Raw genomic sequence first — 14,173 nt, 5'->3', positions numbered from 1 at the left:
TAATGAGATAATTAAGTGATTAATTAAGTGATGATTGGCCATTAGTGGTGACACCTAATGTTAATAAGCAGAATCATTGAAGGAAAGAGAAACAACAAGAACGGAAAAAAAGAGAAACCCAATTAGTACTGACTTCGAGCCTTTACACATTATTGCACTTATTATTACCAGTGTGACTTTATTTCTGTCATACATCTACAAAAGTTATTGAGATTCAACAGAAGTTTAGACGGCAATGTTTTATGGAATTTTTCATTTCAAGCCACCGTGGTCAGTGTTTGATTTAGTTGGGCTCTTGAACCTTTTCATTTTTTACTGTAAGTTTTTCTCTGGCTGCTCCAACATTGTGTATATAAAGCACGATTGTTATTGCATGAGAAAACCTGCTAACAATATGTTGTGATGATGACATTATCATCGCGTAGTGACCTGATTAACTGATGTCATTCAGAGTCTAAATATTTGACTAAATGATTGATATTGCGTTTTAGCTTTGGTGATTGAAGCCCTGAGATTCAACAGTTTGAGATCCAACAGCAATATGAACAATTTTGAAAAATCTTTGTGCACTGGAACTCTTGTGTTTAGACACACAAACATCAAGAATCAGCATATGAATCACAACAATGGTGACAATAAACAAACTAGTGACACACAGATCAACTCTGAACATCACAAAACAAACTATTAAAGTCATAACAAAACAATAGCAAAAAAACAAACAAACATGCAAACAGGAAAAACAATGAAAATTACAGGACAATTCAGCTGTATAATTTATTCATACTGCAATGCATGATGGGAGCCATGGATGCATTTTGATTGGTGGCTCCCATCATGCACTGCAACATTAATCTTTTGTGTGATTGTCACCATTGTTGAGATTCATATGTAGATTCTCGATATCTGTGTGGGATTTTAAAACCTTCAGATTATTAAATCACTGCTGGAATTAGCTACTGTAATGAATATGATTAGAACCTTTATATAATTGGTTTATAATGCTGGTTGAGTGAATCAGGACACTACAGGATTGTTATTTCATAATTTAAACATAACCATCATGACCTGGGCTGTGTTTCCCAAAAGCATTTTAAGCCTAACTTGATCGTAGAACGATTGCAACATAAGGTCTGTACGATCAAATTAGGCTTACAATACTTTCGGGAAACACAGCCCATGTAAAGGTTTCTCTTGCAGTAACACATGAGCTTTATTAACACACAGTTGGAGCAGCCAGAGGAAAACTCATGTTAAAAAGCAAAGAGTATAGAGCCAAACTAAAGCAAACACGGATCACCATAATGGTGACATGAAACAAAACATTCCATAAAGCATTACCATCTAAACTTCTGTTCAATATAAATAAGAATGTGTGTAGATGCATGACATAAATACACTGGTAATAATAAGTACAATAATGTGTAATGGCTCGAAGTCAGTATTTCTTGTGTTTCTCTTTTTTCTGTTCTTGTTGTTTCTCTTTCCTTCAATGATTCTGCTTATTAACATTAGGTGTCACCACTAATGGCCAATCATCACTTAATTAATCACTTAATTATCTCATTAACTTCAACACTGCTTCAGTGTTCATTTTTAACACCCTGTAGTTGGACCTATATGTACACCGAGAGTGTACATATGTACACTGGGGATTTTGCTGTGTGTGGTGACAATTTTGTACCTTTATTTAACAGTACAAAAATGGACCCTTCAAAAATGACAGGGTACAATTGTTGACTATAATGAGATTTATATATATATATATATATATATATATTACACACACGCTGAATTCAAATCAGACATTATTAAATCCTTTTAATTTTCACATTTTCCAACATTTCATTTTAAACTCAATGTCTAACTGTGATATATAAACGATTATCATCTGAGTAAAAGTCATTTGCCTGAAAGTCCATTTCATCTCCTTTCATCTCGACGTCGGTTACTTCTATGCCTGCTTCTCATATTTTCTGAAGGACCTCCTCGTTTGAAAGCCCTGTAAGAACCATGAGGAGAAATCCAGGGACCAATGAGTAGAAGTCCTGCCATATGTTTATTCCACCCATAAACTCAGTCAGCTGATTTCACTAATTAGTTCTCTCTCCTGTCTGAATTAGCAAATCCAGATGGTGACCTCAAACTAAACATTTTCAATACGACATCAACATCTAAACCTCTGGTAATTCTCAATAAGATCTTCTGTAGACGTGACAGAAATGGAGTCATGTTCCATCATGTTCCACAAAATTACAATTACAATAAATCAAACTTAATTATTTGTTCTGTGACTAGAGCTTTTAACATCCATTGCTGATGGAAAACATTTCCTGTTAATGTAATCTGTGAAAGTAGATCAAACTAATATAATTTATAGAATATTGAATGCAATAATATCTGACATATACTGTAAAACTTAATTGTTAAACACTTCACTTAAAATATGTATATTAATTTCTTTGAATTTTTTCCTGAATTACAATTGTGCTTCCTTTAATTCATATTCGAATTGTAATTCTATATCCTGTTTTTGACATCAATTCAATTCTGAATTGTGCACAAGCCTGACACACACACACACATCATGTTATCAAATAGCAGTTGTACAATTATTATTGTATAATACTGAATCAAATAATCATTATTTTCTTTTACTTACTGTTGGGGCGATCACCCGTTGGACTTTGGGCTCTCGTATGTTCTACAAGAAAAAAAAATCATTACTTTTTTTTTTCTCAAATTTGAGTGCAATATAAAATAAGAGAATAAGTTTTAATACAGAAATGAAAAATATGACATATTTTACAGTTTGGCATTTGTGGATAATTTAAAACCTAATAGTTTTACACATTTTATATCAAAATTTAATTGGAGATCTGATTCTCTCTTTATGTATTACTTGATCTACCAAATGGATCAATTACAATCAAAGACAATGAGTTAATGTATAACATTTTTTATCATCAAATGTTGGTTGCCAAAAGTGTATTGTTTGGAGACAGTAACACAAACACATTCAACATTTCCCAACACAAAAACACTTTTTTATCAACATAATGCAAGTCTTGTGTTATGCTCTATAATCCAGTATAAGTGCATTAGAATCTGTAAAATTCATTGTTTAATAATGATAAGAGGTACGTTTAGCTTTCACTTTGATCTATCGTAAAAAATAAACAGTATTTCATAAAAATAAACAGTATTTCATATTAGGGCTAGGCGATATATCGCATCACATTGTTATGCGCATCTCGTCAGTAAAGCCGGTTCCTTGATTAGTAGTAAATTGCAACCCAAAGCCATCACCTGCTTTCAGATGGAGCGGCATTTACTACAAAGAGCTGTAGTTAACTGACAAGCTGAGCCATATCACATTAATATCGCGGACGTATCGCCAGCGATAATTAATGCGATATGGCTCAGCTTGTCAGTTAACTACGGCTCTTTGTACAGAGCAAACAATCCAGTGTTAAATTAACACTCCCGTGAGTGTATATGAGTCCACACCCAAGCAGAGGTGGGAAATCCAGGAGCCAATGAGTAGAAGTCCTGCCATATGTTTATTCCACCCATAAACTCAGTCAGCTGATTTCACTAATTAGTTCTGTCTCCTGTCTGAATTAGCAAATCCAGGTGATTGGAACAAAATACTGAGGAGGACTTTTACTTTCTGAACCTGGACTTTACACCTCTGCATAGCAATGCTACATGTCAGCCAAGAGCAAAGAAATAAACCAGAACTGGACCTTATCGTAGCCAAAAAATTTGTGTATATTAAATATTGAGTAATTTCAGCCACAACCTCAGATGAAATCTAAGAGAAAAGAAGACATTAAATCTGTGAAGATCTCAGCAGAGGAGGATTAAACAACTCCACAAACAACATTACCAGCTTCACTTATTACTAACCAGACTGACTTTATTTCTGTCAGACGTCTACAAAAGTTTTATTGGGAATTAACAGAGGTTTAACTCTAATGCGTTTCATTTGAAGTCACCATAACAGTGATTAGTGTTTCCATTAGTTGGGCTCTTAACTCTTATATATCTTTTGCCTCTTTTGACGGTGTGTTTGTCAAACACATTTGCAGCAGCAAAGAAAGCTAAAGTGAAATGAGATCAGGTGATCTTGGTTAGCTGTTGATGGTTTTTATTATCATCATGAAACAGATTGATTCACTGAGGTATTTTAATCTAACAATTATGTTTTTCCACTAATATATTCACATCACAAACCCTGCGTTACTGCAGCATGAAATCTAGCAATCGTTTAAAATTAAAAAAAACAACAGCAAAAAATAAAAGCAAATATTTAGAATAAAACAAAATAGGAAATTCAGCTTTTTTTATTCATGTTGCAATGCATGCTGGGAGTTTTGTACTATGCTGGTACCCAGCATGCATTGCAGCAATGTACTTTTGATTGTCACTATTGTTGAGATTCATACGTTGATTGTTGATGTCTGTCATACTAAACTAATTTTTCCGTGCTCATTTTTGTTAAAGTGTTCTAACTTATTGTTCTAATATCGCTGGATCACATACTGCAGTAACACAGGGTTTGTGTTGTGAAAAAGTATTAATGTGACAACATAGTTGTTAGATTAAAATAACTTGGTGAATCAGGTTATTTCATGACGATTATAAAGCCATCAACAGGGAACCATCATCATCTGACCTCGTTTAAATTTAGCTTTCTTTGTAGAGTTGTGACGTTCGTGAACGAACCGATTCTTTTGAACGGCTCATAAACATGAACGATGGGAGCCGAGTCGCGGCTGGAGGGGAGCCGTTCTTTCTGTCGTTCTTTTTTTCCTATGCGTGTTTCACACAGATGCACACAAATTAGCTCCTCAGTTATAGGGGAAGGGGCGCAGCCAGCGCAGGGGTACTACTGCCTAACAGCATGATGATAGTAGTTGTGCATGCGCGCCCATCCTTTACGTGAGTACTCCAATGGAAAAAAAAACCTACGTGCCTTTGTCATTGGGTAGGAGCGGAGTTGTGCGCGCTGCCGTCAAGCTGGCTTCTTAAAACTGACTAAATATTTAAAAAGAGCCAAAAGAGCCGTTTTTTTTTAATCAAAATGTTCTTGTGTGATAACAATGTTCTTGTGTGGAAGTGTTACTGTTTGTAGTAAAAGCTGATTTGCACAGAAATTCATTGCAGCCGGCTTTGTTTTTTATGTTTATTTGTGAGTAGGTATTGTATGAATAACATAAGTCAACATAGCTTTACACATACACACACTTTGTACTAAAGGTGAATCCAAAATAGTGATGTCACTTTCTAAACAGAGGGATGTTGTGCAACCCTATGGTATATAGTCCACACATGACAAATGAGGTAATAATCTATATTTCAGAAAAATTCAAACTCAGATATTGGTGTGTGATATCTGAGTTTAAATTATTTGACTACAAATCTCACCTCATCATTCCTCCCAGTGATTATTTCCAGGATAAACTGAGATGCCCTTAAGCTGGCTTCTTAAAACTGATTAAATATTTAAAAAGAGCCAAAAGAGCCGTTCTTTTGAACGGCTCTTTGTAAGGAACGGATCGCCAAGATCCGGATCCCCTCAAAGAGCCATAAATCCCATCACTATTTCTTTGCTGCAGCAAATGTGTTTGACAAACACACTGGCACAGCAGACAAAAAAGACAAAATATATAATAAGAGTTAAGAGCCCAACTAATGGAAATACTAATCACTGATATGGTGACTTCAAATGAAACGCATTAGAGTTAAACCTCTGTTAATTCCAAATAAAACTTCTTTAATAAAAATAAAGTCAGTCTGGGTAGTAATAAGTGAAGCTGGTAATGCTGTTTGTGGAGTTGTTTAATCCTTCTCTGCTAAGATCTTCACAGATTTAATGTCTTCTTTTCTCTTAGATTTCATCTGAGGCTGTGGCTGAAATTACTCCATATTTAATATACACAGATTTTTTGGCTACGATAAGGTCCAGTTCGGGTTTATTTCTTTGCTCTTGGCTGTCATGTGGCATTGCTATGCAGAGGTGTAAAGTCCAGGTTCAGAAAGTCAAAGTCCTCCTCAGTATTTTGTTCCAATCACCTGGACTTGCTAATTCAGACAGGAGATAGAACTAATTAGTGAAATCAGCTGACTGAGTTTATGGGTGGAATAAACATATGGCAGGACTTTTACTCTTTGGCCCCTGGATTTCCCACCTCTGCACTCAAGAGCAGTGGTTCCCAAACCTGTCCTGGAGGACCACCAACACGGCACGTTTTCTATGTCTCCCTAATCAAACACACCTGATTCAAATCATCAGCTCATTAACCCATGTGATAATGAGCTGATGAGTTGAATCAGGTGTGTTTGCACAGCAAAATCCCCAGTGTACATATGTACACTCTCTGTGTACATATAGGTCCAACTACAGGGTGTTAAAAATGAACACTGAAGCAGTGTTGAAGTTAATGAGATAATTAAGTGATTAATTAAGTGATGATTGGCCATTAGTGGTGACACCTAATGTTAATAAGCAGAATCATTGAAGGAAAGAGAAACAACAAGAACAGAAAAAAGAGAAACACAAGAACTACTGACTTCGAGCCTTTACACATTATTGTACTTATTATTACCAGTGTATTTCTTTCATACATCTACACACATACTTTTATATTGAACAGCAGTTTAGATGGTAATGTTTTATGGAATGTTTCGTTTCATGTCACCATTATGGCGATCAGTGTTTGCTTTAGTTGGGCTCTTGACCCTTTGCTTTTTAACATTAGTTTTTCTCTGGCTGCTCCAACTGTGTGTTTATAAAGCACATGTGTTACTGCAAGAGAAACCATTACATGGCCTAGGGCTGGGCGATATATCGCATGATATTGTTATGCGCATCTCGTCAGTAAAGCCGGTTCCTTGATTAGTAGTAAATCGTCTTCACCTGCTTTCAGATGGAGCGGCATTTACTACAAAGAGCCGTAGTTAACTGACAAGCTGAGCCATATCGCATCAATATCGCGGACGTATCCCCAGCGATAATTAATGCGATATGGCTCAGCTTTTCAGTTAACTACGGCTCTTTGTACACAGCAAAAACTCCAGTGTTAAATTAACACTCCCGCGAGTGTATATGAGTTCACACTCAAGAGTGTTGAAGTTAACGAGATAATTAAATGATTAATTTAGTGATGATTGAGCATTATTGAAGACACCTGAAGAATCACTGAAGGAGAAAATCTCAAATTGTAAGCCACCGTTATGGCGATCATTGGTTGCTTTAGTTGGGCTCTTGACCCTTATATTATTAACTTTAGACTTTGGCTGATGTATCTGAGTTATAACTGCCAGGTGAACAAAGAAAAAAAAGTGATCTGATGGTGTTGGTTATATTAAGACAATCATCATTTGAACTTTTTTTTTGATTTATGTTGTTTGTTACAGCATAATTGTGATTCTGCGTAAATATCCAGAATTTTAGCTATAAAGGATTTCTTAAGTTGTTTTCTAAAAAAATAAAAAAAAATTTTAGGCACACACAGACCTCAAGATTCAGTCTATGCATCTCAACAATGGTGACGAGCAGAATATTCAATTAGGAAAAGAAAATTACATAGAAAATTCAGATCATAATTTATTCATATCGCAATGCATGATGGGAGCCATTAATGAGTTGTGATTGGTGGCAGCCACTGCAACATGCTTTATTACTGTCACCACTGTTGAGATTCACAGGCTGATTATTGATGTCTGTGTTTCCAAATATACTTATTTGAAAGTGTTTTGATCAGATTATTAAACTATATTTTGGATGATAAGAAACATACCTATACTCATATATGCTCAAAAATCACAAAGCTGTTGCCAAGAAATTAAACCAAACTATCTCAATAAGATTCAAATTTCAGATCACAGTATGATTATGCCAGAACATAACCAACACTATCAGATCACACTTTTCTTTGTTTATTTGACTGTTATAATTAAATAACAGCAGACACACAAATTTAAAGTGAATGTATAAAGGTTAAGAGCCCAACTAAAGCAAACACTTATCGCCATAACGGTTGCCTACAATTTGTGATTTTCGCCTTCAATGATTCTGCTTGTTAACATCAGGTGTCTTCAATAATGCTCAAACATCACTAAATTAATCACTTAATTATCTCATTAACTTTAACACTCTTGAGTGTTAATTTAACACTGGAGTTTGTGCTGTAGAGTAAATGCCGCTCCATCTGAGAGCAGGTGAAGGCGATTTACTACTAATCAAGGAACCGGCTTTACTGAGGAGATGCGCATAACAATATCGTGCGATATATCGCCCAGCCCTACTCTGAGAGCTTTCCCTCCATTGACAGCAATGTAATTATAACGTAAAGGCCCAGAAAGGTATTAAAAACATTGTTAAAATAGTCCATGTGACTACAGTAGTTCAACCTTAATGTTATGAAGCTATGAGAATACTTTTTGTGTGCAAAAAAACCCCCTAAAATAACAACTTTATTCAACAATCTCATCTCTTCCATGTCATTCTCCTATGCTGTTGACGTAGTGTAATAGCGCAGCGCTTCTGGGTTCTGCGTCAGAACGTCGGCTCATTATTGGCCAGCATCACACACATGACCAGCGTAAGCCAATAATGAGCCGACGTTCTGTCGTAGAACAGAGGAACGGAGGAACAGAAAGCTCTCAGATTTCATCAAAAATATCTTAATTCGTGTTCTGAAGATGAACGAAGGTCTTACGGGGTTGGAACAACATGAGGGAGAGTAATTACTGACAGAATTTTCATTTTTGGGCGAACTAACCCTTTAAAGAGATAATTAAGTGATTAATTGAGTGATTGAGCACTATCGAAGATACCTGATGTTAAAAAGATCATAACAACTTTAATAAATAATTAGCAAAAACATATTATGCTGTACAAGAACAGTGCTGCTATAATCAATAAAGTAAACCTAACTCAGAAATTAGGCTCTCAATCAGTTCAGTGATTCAGGTTAAATAATAATTATGTTAAAACACAACCAACTGTCACGGTTCATAAATCCTATGTCTCCTTCTTGTCTCATGTTTCTGTGGTTGTGTATGTGTGTGTGTGTGTGTACTGATTAGGTGGGCGTGCCCACTCATTAACTTCATCAGCAATCACTCATCACTCCCGTCTACAGCTGCAGCCCATCTCATCTTGTGTATATATACTCATCACCTTCTCATCTACTTTGTCAGATCGTTGTTTGTGGTTTCCCGGTGTTGTGTTCCAGTCTACGTCTCGAGTCCTGTACCTTCCTTGTTCCTGTTTATGTTCCTGTGGATTTCGTTGGATGTATTCTCGTCACTGGATTCTCTCACCGCACCGCTGCACTGTCTTCACCGATTCCATCTGACCATCGGGGTCCCTGCGCCACTAACCTGTCATCTCTGGACTTACCATCATCTACTTCATTTATAATAAATTGTTATCACTTGCATCTTGCTTCCTGTGCTATTTACCCTGACAGAACGATCTGACCAACATGGAAGCAGCGAGCGATTCATCAAGTTCACTGGACGCGTTTGTGAACAGCAGCATACAGAGAATGGACACGCAAGAGAAAAACCTCAACGACACAGCTCGCGCCGTTCAGGCTTTAGTGGCGCAGGTGTCCGGGCTCACCCAACAGATCCAACAACTTCGGATTCCCACTGCGCCACCCGCACCGCTGATTCCTCCACCACCACCAGCGGAACCCTCCCAGTCAGAGCCTCGTCTGCCGGTTCCAGAGTCCTATTCAGGTGAATCTAACTACTGTCGAGCTTTTCTAACACGATGTGAAATGCATTTCGCCCTTCAACCCAGGACATTCCAGGAAGAACGAACCAAAGTTGCGTTTGTCCTGACTTTGCTGTCTGGGAGGGCGGCGCTATGGGGAACGGCGGTGTGGGAAAATCAGGACGAATGCTGCTCCTCGTTCCAGCGGCTCTCGGACGAGATGCGGCGAGTTTTCGATCGCTCTGCTGCGGGAAGAGAGGCTGCCAGGGTGCTGGCGGATCTAAGGCAAGGTGAAAGATCCGTATCTGACTTTTCGATTGAGTTTCGAACCCTGGCAGCAAAGAGCCAATGGAACGAGGAGGCGCAGTGGGACATGTTCCTGCATGGGCTGGCTGACCGCGTCCAGAAGGAAATCTACGCCATGGACCTTCCCACCAAGCTTAATGACCTTATTGCTCTGGCCCTGAGAGTAGACGCACGTCTTTCACGTATGGATCGACGAATTCAACCTAACCGTCCACCTGGAGGGATCGAGGGACAGCGTTCTGGAGGCGGGGGCGCGGTCAGCCCCGTTTTCGATCCTGAGCCCATGCAGGTGGGACGAGCCCGGCTTTCCCGGGAGGAGAAGGAGAGGCGGAGATCCCTGGGCCTTTGCATGTACTGTGGAGGAGCTGGACATTTCGCTTACAGTTGTCCGTTAAAAAGGCCCAGCCCGACAGTAAGTATGAGGCTACTGTCGGGTGGGATCTCTGCCGAGAAGACCTCATCCACATCTACTCTCCTTCCGGTAAGGCTCCGATGGTCTACTCACCTCCACGTCTGTCGGGCACTTCTGGACTCAGGGGCAGAGGGTAATTTCATGGACCACAACTTTGCACGCACATTTCAAGTTCCCCTCAAACACCTTCCGCACCCGATTGCAGTTCACGCCCTCAACGGTCAAAGACTCCCCACCATCTCACTGGCCACCGAAGACATTACACTCATCACATCAGGCAACCATACCGAGACCATCTCCTTTTACATTCTGGACACTCCTCTTGCACCCATCGTCCTTGGTCACCCCTGGCTCACCCGTCACAACCCCAAAGTGGACTGGCAACTCAAGTCTGTGTCAGCATGGAGCAGTTATTGTCATAAGTCTTGTCTTGTCTCTGCTTGTCCGTCTGTTTCTGTCCCTGTGTTTCAGGAGAGGGCAGTGGATTTATCTAACGTGCCCACGGAGTACCTGGACCTGAAGGAGGTGTTCAGTAAGTCTCGGGCCGCTTCTCTTCCCCCGCATCGCCCCTATGACTGTGCTATAGAGTTACTGCCAGGTACGTCTCCGCCTAAGGGCAAGTTATATTCACTCTCTGCTCCAGAGAGAGAGGTCATGGAGAAATATATTTCTGATTCTCTAGCAACGGGATTTATCCGGCCTTCCTCTTCTCCAGCGGGGGCGTGGTTCTTTTTTGTGGGGAAGAAGGATGGATCGTTGCGACCTTGTATTGATTACCGGGGGTTGAACAACATCACGGTAAAGAATACTTATCCTTTGCCGTTGATGTCTTCAGCCTTCGAGAGGTTGCAAGGAGCATCTATCTTCACGAAATTGGATTTAAGGAATGCTTATCATTTGGTCCGCATCAGGGAGGGGGATGAGTGGAAGACCGCGTTTAACACTCCCAGGGGACACTTTGAATACTTGGTTATGCCGTTCGGCCTTTCCAACTCCCCAGCGGTCTTCCAGGCACTTGTCAATGACGTATTGCGAGACATGGTCGATCAGTTCATATATGTCTACCTGGATGACATATTGATTTTTTCATCGTCTCTCCAGGAACACGTGCAACACGTCCGACAAGTGCTTCAGAGGTTGCTAGAGAATGGGCTTTTTGTCAAGGCGGAGAAATGCGCTTTTCATGCACAGTCGGTTCCTTTTCTAGGTTACATCATCTCGGTTGAGGGAATGCGCATGGATCCTGAAAAGGTTAAGGCTGTGGTGGATTGGCCAAGTCCAGATTCCCGTAAGGCCCTACTGAGGTTCCTGGGGTTCGCCAATTTTTACCGGCGTTTCATTCGCAATTTCAGCCAACTAGCCGCACCTCTGACCGCCTTGACCTCCCCCAGAACGACATTCAGGTGGTCAGACGCAGCCGAGGCGGCGTTTGCTAAACTGAAGGGTTGCTTCGTTTCAGCCCCCATCCTGATAACCCCTGATCCATCACGTCAGTTCATGGTGGAGGTCGACGCGTCAGAGGTGGGGGTAGGTGCAGTGCTATCCCAGCGTTCTCCTTCAGACGATAAGATGCATCCTTGCGCGTTTTTGTCTCATCGTTTATCCCCTGCCGAACGCAATTATGACATTGGCAACAGAGAGTTGTTGGCAGTCAAGTTAGCATTGGAGGAGTGGCGCCACTGGTTAGAAGGGTCGGGGGTACCTTTTATTGTCTGGACCGACCACAAGAACTTGGAATACATTCGGACTGCTAAAAGACTAAACTCCAGACAGGCTCGGTGGGCTCTTTTTTTCGGTCGTTTTGATTTTACTCTCTCGTACCGCCCGGGTTCCAAAAACATCAAACCCGATTCTTTATCGCGTATTTTTGACCGTTCCGAACGCCCGTCTACTCCCGAGTGCATTTTACCAGAGAACCTATTCATCTCTACACTCACATGGGAGATCGAGTCGAAGGTCAAGAAGGCCTTAGAAGGGGTAACGCCCCCGATCCGTTGTCCACCGAATCGTTTATTTGTGCCTGAGGGTTTACGGTCCAGCGTCATTCAGTGGGGTCATTGTTTCAATGTGGCTTGCCATCCTGGGGTCAATCGCACTAAGTTTTTAGTCAAGCAACGATTCTGGTGGCCTCTCATGGCTCGCGATGTTCACAGTTTTGTCTTGGCTTGCTCAGTTTGTGCCACGGGTAAGACTTCCAATCGGGCCCCAGATGGGTTACTTCAACCGCTGCCGGTGCCTTCAAGACCTTGGTCCCATATCGCTCTAGATTTCATCACCGCCCTCCCACCCTCCCAGGGTTACACGGTAGTTTTGACCGTGGTGGACCGATTCTCGAAGGCGGCCCATTTCATTCCCTTGCCCAAATTACCCTCAGCCAAGGAGACAGCGTTGATTGTCGTTAACCACGTCTTTCGGCTACATGGCCTCCCGACAGACGTGGTTTCTGACAGAGGACCCCAATTTGTGTCCAAATTTTGGCGAGAGTTTTGTAAATTCCTGGGTGCGACTGTCAGTCTGTCCTCTGGGTTCCATCCCCAGAGCAATGGTCAAACTGAGCGAGCCAACCAGGATTTGGAGAGAACGTTGCGATGTTCAGTGTCCAAGAATCCTTCCTCCTGGAGTCAGCAACTGTCTATGGTGGAGTACGCCCACAACACGTTGCCAGTGTCATCCACGGGCCTATCACCGTTTGAGTGTAGTGTAGGATACCAGCCACCTATTTTTCCTAGTCTGGAGTCCGAAGTCGCGGTCCCCTCCGCACATGCCTTCGTCCAGAGGTGTCGCCGCACTTGGACTAGAGCCCGTGAGACTCTACTCCAAGTGGGGGCGCGCACCAAGGCTCAAGCCGATCGCCACCGGCGTAGGCCTCCCGTATACGTCGTCGGTTCCAAAGTGTGGCTTTCTACCAAGGACATTCCTCTCCGCTCCGATTCAAATAAGCTTGCGCCTAAATTCATTGGCCCGTTCTCTGTCACTAAAATCATTAGTCCGGTGACAGTCCGCCTCAATCTTCCTCCAGTGTACAGGAGAATTCACCCCGTCTTTCATGTATCCAAAATTAAGCCCGTTTTCTTTGCTCGCATTAATCCGCCAGTTCTCATCTACTTTGTCAGATCGTTGTTTGTGATTTCCCGGTGTTGTGTTCCAGTCTACGTCTCGAGTCCTGTACCTTCCTTGTTCCTGTTTATGTTCCTGTGGATTTCGTTGGATGTATTCTCGTCACTGGATTCTCTCACCGCACCGCTGCACTGTCTTCACCGATTCCATCTGACCATCGGGGTCCCTGCGCCACTAACCTGTCATCTCTGGACTTACCATCATCTACTTCATTTATAATAAATTGTTATCACTTGCATCTTGCTTCCTGTGCTATTTACCCTGACACCAACACCATCAGATCACCTTTTCTCCTTGTTCATCTGACAGTTATAACTCAGTTACAGCAGCTAAACTAAACCTAAAGTTAAAAATGTAAGGGTCAAGAGTCCAACTAAAGCAAACACTGAGCATACACTGTGTGATGTCTGTGATTTCAGCAAGGTTACCCACTCACACTGAATGAGTAGATTGCATGCGACGTAAAGCCAAAGTTCATGATTTATGAGCTCACACTATATGGTCCGAACGTCGAGCTGCGACTGCTCACACTATACGTGTGAAATATGCGTGATAAAGCCCTGTGCCGGGTTGTGCCTATAGACGATATCATTTAGCCTATC

The 14,173-nt window shown here is 41.1% G+C and overlaps 1 protein-coding gene across 1 annotated transcript in view; it reads left to right on the top strand.

Moving 5' to 3' along the window:
• LOC143711086 (GTPase IMAP family member 8-like) overlaps window positions 1–14,173 on the top strand; it is a 44,314-nt gene that overhangs the window by 14,472 nt on the left and 15,669 nt on the right. The gene's annotated exons all lie outside the window — the stretch shown is intronic.

The sequence above is a fragment of the Siphateles boraxobius genome, unplaced genomic scaffold (genome assembly GCF_051911475.1).
Source record: "Siphateles boraxobius isolate OS27281-9 unplaced genomic scaffold, OSU_SipBor_1 49, whole genome shotgun sequence".
Classification (NCBI taxonomy): Eukaryota; Metazoa; Chordata; class Actinopteri; order Cypriniformes; family Leuciscidae; genus Siphateles; species Siphateles boraxobius.
This window is presented reverse-complemented; position numbering and strand designations above follow the sequence as displayed.